Raw genomic sequence first — 7,632 nt, forward strand, 5'->3', positions numbered from 1 at the left:
ATTATCAAATTAAACCACTCCAAAAAGCAGCAGAAGACCGTGAAAGACTTGAAGATCAAAGCAGCGCAACTGTTTCCAAGGAAAGGTAAGCCCAAAAACTCAAAACAGATCGGAGAAGAAATAGTTGACGAGTAGTGAAGCTATGTGTCGAGCGATTGTGTTGCCATCTAATGAAAATCAAGTGACACAAATGACACAAATTCATTCAAATGTCCTCGTTTATTTCATGAATCTTATATCTTTTTAAAACTGTATCAAGCGTTTATTGTCAAAACTCTTTCGGTTCAGTTTGGTTTTCATTATGTTCCGTGTCAGTTTCAGTTTGTTTTATTGTTATGTAAGGTCTTTGTGTCGTGCAAAAATCACGAAGCACAATAATACGACACAACTTCAAACACACATTCAACTGGATATCTCAGTGTTTTCATCGCACAAACTGTGAGAGCACACTTTGGTTTATGAAGCGGGTGAAATAAATGTTTTTCACACTTAGTTTAGTTTTAGTTGAGCAGTGGCCAAAGTCATGTGCTGTCTGAGTGCAACTTAAAAATAACAATCATCAGTGGTGTTCAGAGACATGATATAATTATTTGTGACATGTTTAAATATTTAGTGAGGTTCTCTCTCTCTCCTGTGTTGTGTGTGTAGGATATCTTATGGCTGAATTCCGGCTGATTGTCTCAGGAAAGCCGCTGGACGATGACTCTGCATCTCTGTCGGAGTATGGGATCAAACCCTCATCTGTGGTGCAGATGGTGGCGAAGGTCCACGGAGGCTGACAGATATCATCATCGATGAACTCAACTCCATCCAAAAGACTCACCTCAGGACTGGAATGTGATACACCAAAGGACGCAATGCATCATCTTTGCTAGCTGGGACTGAACTGTGTCATCTTTGATCTTTGGTTCTCTTCTACACTTTTGTGTCTTCCTTTAGATTTTAAGACTTTTATCATACCTATATAGACTTCAGCACTAATTTATTATCACAAGTTGTAAATGATGCACATATAGGGCATAATAACATTTCTTATTTTATTTCTCTTTTTTGTTTCGTTGCTAGCCTGTGTAACTTACTATTAGTTGAAATACCAAAAGTTGACAACAAATTTACGGTTATGCAGCAGCCCCATCAATATCAATATTCCTAAAAAAAAGTTATACTGAGATCATTGGTTAATATTTAGTTATCTTGACTTTTCAGCTGATTCCTAAAAATGCTCTGCTTTCATCTTGTTTAAAAATAAATGCAATAAATAAATAAATAAATGCAAAGGCTGTCCGATTGGCCTCCCTGCTGCTGCGGAGCCTGGGGCGGTCTGCTTGCCTCCACCCCGGAGGGAAGGGTAACATCTCTTGGGTCTGGGTGCCGTTTCCCCCTCTGGGGGCGAGGATACCTGGACCCGGGGTATAGAGTATGTTTGGGGAGTGTGATTATGTGTACATGTCCATTTACGTTTATTCCTACGTTGGGTGAGTGCTGAGTGTTTGTGTAACACACCCCAAGCAAGAGGGCGGCTGACAGATTATGTCTGGTTCTGAAAAAAAAAACAGATAAATCATGAGATGGACGACAGGTAGTGTGTTTCCTCTCTCGCTTCTGCCAGATCTTTATTTAAACACATTCATGTGTTCACAACAGGTTGCAAAAACTTCTTAACATCTCTGTCTCACATTCCCAAAGCCCAAAATCAGAATAAACTAAAATACTATAAACAAAAATCTAAACAGTCATCTCTGTTGTTTGTTACTAAGAGCTATAAATCACACTTTTTTCACACATAGTTTGATAAAGCAAACATTCCAGTACTGTACCATATACTAATGGCGTATCTGTATAGTGGAAATCCCCACATCAACATTGCAGAGCGATCAGAATTATTATAGGTTATTACACTAACTTTAGACAATAACAATGACAACACATCAAACTGTCTCTGCGAACACATTAACTCAAATATACAGGAGCCGTGGTGTACTTTTGTTACAAGAGGGTGGATGTGGCGAGCTAAGCTAGCTCCTACTCTCGATCGTAACACATTTCAATGAGCAAAACAGACGAATACAGATCTCAGCAAAACAAACTGCTGGTTGGGTTTTACCCTTATTTGTCATGTAAATTATGTGGACCACATGTGTGGCCTTATTACTTACTAACCTGAAAAAAAACAGATAAATCATGAGATGGACGACAGGTAGTGTGTTTCCTCTCTCGCTTCTGCCAGATCTGAAGACGAGCAGTAGCGTCACACTAAACCATCTCACTGGGGCGGAAGTGCCCCCTTGTGGCGTAACTAGGGATCACACCACATGTTGGATCTCCAACAAAAATCACAAGATTAAGGTCCTTCCTTAACAAAACTACACCTAAAAGCTTATACAATATACAAAAATTAAATCACATAATGTGACACACATTACAGTGTGTCACATTTGTATATGTGTGCATGAGGGTGGGAATGCATGTCTGTCTGTGTCTGTGTGTGCCTGTTTGTCTGTGTCTATATGTCAGGTCGGGTCTTAGACTCCACCTCTCTGGGAACTCCCAGGCCCTCCAAAGTGTGGAGGCCTATCTCCCCTCACCACACTCCCTGCCAGTGACTGATGCCCTCAGAGGTCGGTGCGTTGGTGGTTCTTGGTGTCCGGGGCTGGGCGCTCAGGTATGTACCAGCTCACTCCCGGTGGCTACTTGGCGGGGCCTGGCGCCTGGCGCCTGTTGCTCGGTCAGGCCTCTTCCGGGGCACGGAGAGCCCTCGGGCCTCCGGCCTCTGTGCCTGCGGCTCGGTTTTTACTCTGGCACAGCTGGCTGCTGGCGGAGCCGGCGGGCACGCCGGTGCAGCCCCCTATCCTGTTTTCCTTCTCTCACCCCAACCGGTCGCAGCAGATGGCCGCCCCTCTCTGAGCCTGGTTCTGCCGGAGGTTTCTTCCTGTTAAAAGGGAGTTTTTCCTTCCCACTGTCGCCAAAGTGCTTGCTCATAGGGGGTCATATGATTGTTGGGTTTTTCTCTGTATCTATGAAGCGCCTTGAGGCGATTTTTGTTGTGATTTGGCGCTATATAAATAAAATTGAATTGAATTGAATATTTGTGTACAGCGCTTTGTGACTGCCTGTCTGTGAAAAGCGCTTAATCAATAAACTTTACTTACTTTAGTTGTTCACACAAAGCATAAAAGTAAAAAACAATATATACAGTGTTATCTTCATTTTAGATTTCAAAAAGTATTTGTGGCTCCCAGTGTTTTCTTTTGCATGGAAACTGGGTCCAAGTGGCTCTTTGGGTGTTAAAGGTTGCAGACCCCTGGTCTAGTGTCTTAGTTCGGCTTTCTTGTATTCTCTTTAGTTTTCTGAGTATTTAGTAGCTGCCCTCTGTGTCTCCTTGTTATTGTTCTCTGTGTTTCTTAGTTGCTCTGTCTCCCCTAGTCAAGTCTGCGTCTATGTTACATTTCCTGTTTTACTTTGAAGGTCTGTGCCCTTTGTGAATGTATTGAGTTTCGCTTCCCTTTGGTCTCGTTATGTCCGGTTTCTCCCAGCTGTGCTCCCATTCTGTGTCTCATTCCCCTCGTTATTTCCCAGTGTATTTAAGCCCTGTGTGTCTGTGTGGTGTCTGTGTGTCAGTGTCGTGATCTCCCTCATGGCTTTGTTTCCCTGTGTGTCAGTTTATCCATGTCCCAGTTTAGTTTCGTTATATTTTTTGTGCCATTCTGCAATAAAGCAGCTTTTTGAGTTTAATTCCTGCGTGGTGAGTTTTGTGTTTGGGTCCTACTCCTGCCTGCACACAGTAGTGATGGGTAGATGAGGCCTCATAAAGCGTTTCAGCACATTCCCCAAACTGTACCGACACTGTGTCGACACAGTGTTGCTGTTTTGCTCCATACTGACACCTGCTGGACCTTAAATATCATTGCAGGCAACTTACTTGAGACTCACAACAGACACTGATTCAATGACCTAGTCATACTTGTACACTGTAAGGTATTGTACTGTCCATAGAATCATTTTATATCTTTTATATTGCAAATATTGTAGACATCTTTAAAATATATTGTGAATGACATTAAGTGAAAATCAAAATGAAAGTATTGTGAATGTAATATTACCCATTTAAATGTAATTGACTCAGAGTTTATTATAAATTTCTATTCAGAAAAATAAGTTTATCCAATGTTTTAGCATTCAGTCTATTGTGTTTTTTTACACCATTTCCACAACTTTGGAAAACTCACAGGAACAGATGAAGCTGGGGTACACAAAAACTGTAAAGCCAGGTGGAAAAGGTTCTGATAAGATGTCTTCCTATTCCCCCAGTATGTTAAAGGATCCTCTGATTGTGGAATGTTTCTCTCCGACACTCTCCACAATACTAAGGGGTTGGCAGTCCTTTATAATAAAATTCAGGACTGCCTGGTCCAGAATTCCTAGATACTTGATTTCAAAATAATAAAACACATATTAATAAAAAAAAAATGACGATAAAGCTGTTCAGTGTCTATATAGGCCGACCTGTGTTCATTCTCGGTGTGTTTGTCTTATTTTCATGTTTGGCTCTGTAATGTCTAAACCATTGACTGTAAAAAACATGGTCTAAACACTGGGGATGTGCTTTTGTTTGTGTAAGAAAGCTCCGCAGAACAGATGCGACATTTAAACTGCATAAAATGAAATAAATAATTTACACTTCAAGTCACATTGCTGTTTTTCCTGTCCTGATAGATTACACTGAAACAAAGACAAACTATTATATTATATTATTTGCAGTTAACCCTTTAAGACCTACCATAGAACCAAGTCTGCCAGAGCTTATATTTTTACATGCTGTAGTGCCATTTTTGGTAGCATTTCAAGTTGCTATACATCAATACAACCATTATAGCCCAGATTGTAATAATATGTCTGCATTAAGTGCATAGTAATTACATAAATTGCAAAAAAGTGCAATAAACTACAAAAAAATTGAAAATCGTTTTTGTTTTTTTAACATATATTTCTAGTTAGAGAAATTTAAATTATAATAAGTTTTATTTAATCTAATCTAATCTAATAACTTTAATCTCTGCCAAACCATTTTATTCACGGACAAATAAAACACTGAAAAAGGCCAAACAATAACATGTTTAAGTTATTTAAGTGACGGAAAAATCAGGAGGGTTGGCATGTATGGCGTAGCATAGCCTGTAACGTTATTATGACGGACACATTATATGAGTGAACTTGACTTTAAGTCACTTACAGGTTTCTTTGAAAAATACTTTCTTATATCCAGGTTCTTCCTTTTTGCTGCCATCCTCCTCTCTTCCTTGCAGGTCCTCGCAGCGCAGGCTTGCCACTGCTAAAACTAAACAGAGCTCCCTGAAGGGCACAGCCAATCACATTGGCCATATTTGTCACACGAGGTAAGACTCCAGTAGAGAACGTAATTTAACTCTTTCTGCACCACTAGGTGAATGAGACGTTGACAGATCGGTTAGTTTTTCTTTACTCAAAGAGATCAAATTACTGGTGGCGACATTTCAATAATTGCTGGATATTGATGGGGACATGTCCGTTCCCATCCCAAATCTACGCCCTTGGATGGTGGTTTCCTGCTTGAGGTCCTGGGTGATGGTGGTACCCGGAAGTGGAATGAATCCACAGTGGTGATGAGGGTGTCAGTAAGCATGGTGGGGGTAAGTGGGGCTGTGTGCTTCCACAAGTCCACAATAAATAATATTAATAATATTAATATTAATTAATTAATTAATAATAATATAATTAAATAAGATCCTTAAATAAAAATCGATTTAAAAAGTTTAAAGTTTTCCCAAAATAGTTACTGATTCAATTAAATCACATTGGACAGTAACAGTTGTGTTCAAAAATGGGAGTCATTGTTTCAGGAAAAAATAAATAAAAGACAAAGTGTTTGTAGTTTTAAGATAATTTTTTTACTGTTGATTCTCTCTCTCTCTCTCTCTCTCTCTCTCTCTCTCTCTCTCTCTCTCTCTCTCTCTCTCTCCCCCCCCCCCCCCCCCACACACACACACACACTGTTTGTGTGAATGTGTGTGTGTGTGTGTGTGTGTGAGACAAAGACAAAGAAAGACAGGTTCTGGGTTCACTAACATCCTTTCTAGCAGATAAAGACATTATTAGTTACATAAAGAGTAATGAGTCCCTTCAGCAGCCCGACGGACTCCACCAGGTGGTCTGATGAGAGAGTGGAGAATGATGTGATGTATACAGAGGTCAGATGGCACCAACCTCACTAAAATATAGTGAAAAAAGGACTCCCACCTGTAAGCTATCAGGCGTGCGTTGTAAAGGTATTTACAAAATGTACTAAGTTCTTCTGGGCATCAAAACATGGCAGTACGCACACGGTCTGTTTGACAGGTGGAAAGAAGGTGGAGCCAAAACACAGAGTTGAGTCCTAAATCAGTGGATACATAATCAGTCTTTATCCAATTTAAGAAGGAAAACACAAGATAGCATTAACACCATCGTCCTCGTGGAGGGAGGAACACAAATGATATTCTCACAATGCAAATCATGACCAATGTTATACCACCGTTTTAATAAAGTACAAGCAAGTCTTTTGCCTCGAGAAATATTTGACCAAAGAGCCTACACAGGATAAACAATATGGCAGTCGCTTCTGAAATATTGAATCCAACAAAAAAAAACAAAAAAAACATCAGTCCCACAAAATAAGAAACAACGTCCTGTACACAGTTTGTCACTGTTTCACATGTAGCTGCTGTTTGGTCACAGCAATAATACCAAAAACAGATATTTCCATAGGGAACAACAAACATTTCAGAAAGTTTAGACCTGATTTGAGACACAGAAAGAAATCACAAAGTGATGTCAGCTACACTCAGTGTGACCTACTAATGGCATCCATTGCTTATGGGATCATAATTATTATTTAACACTGCAGACAATTACAAAAGAAGTATTAAAACTGATCTTTGTCTTCATAAACACATCAATCAGGGATCTAGGCATCACTGTCACATGAAATAAATGATGAAGACAACACTTCAGACTTTAAACTATTCTTTAATATCAGTTTTTTAGTTTTATTTATTCAGGCTGTTGGTTGAGCACATAACCTTAGAGCAACATCCTGATTCAGTTTCATGTGTGGCTGATGATGCAAACACAGTTTGTTTCTTTAACAAGAGTTGGTAACACATGTGATACTTCAGCTGATACAGTGGATCTGAAAACATTCTCATATTACAGGAAATATACTAACTGCAATTCTCCCACAATAGTTTTAATGTCTAAAGGGAAGGAAGGATGTAGATTTTAAAATTCATCACAGTTTTCTCTGTGAACAACCTTCGAAACCTGACAGTGTACACTTCAACCCTCAGCCTCATGCCGTCCCAAAGATCTTTACAACAGAAACACTTTTTTGAGGTTACAGAATTTACAGCTTGCAGCACAATAATGTCAGACATTATTTCACCTGTAGCTGCAGTTTCCATGTTCAATCATATTACTCAATCAAAGATCCATCATTATCAAAGAATGACTTGAAAATACTGATGAAGTGAATAACTATAATAACAAGCTTCAAACCATTGTTTAATTTCTCTGGTATTTATTCACTGTGTTGACTGAGCACCCAACCCTTTTCCAAGA

The sequence above is a fragment of the Neolamprologus brichardi genome, chromosome 3 (genome assembly GCF_056152115.1).
Source record: "Neolamprologus brichardi isolate AB-2024 chromosome 3, ASM5615211v1, whole genome shotgun sequence".
NCBI classification, from domain to species: Eukaryota; Metazoa; Chordata; class Actinopteri; order Cichliformes; family Cichlidae; genus Neolamprologus; species Neolamprologus brichardi.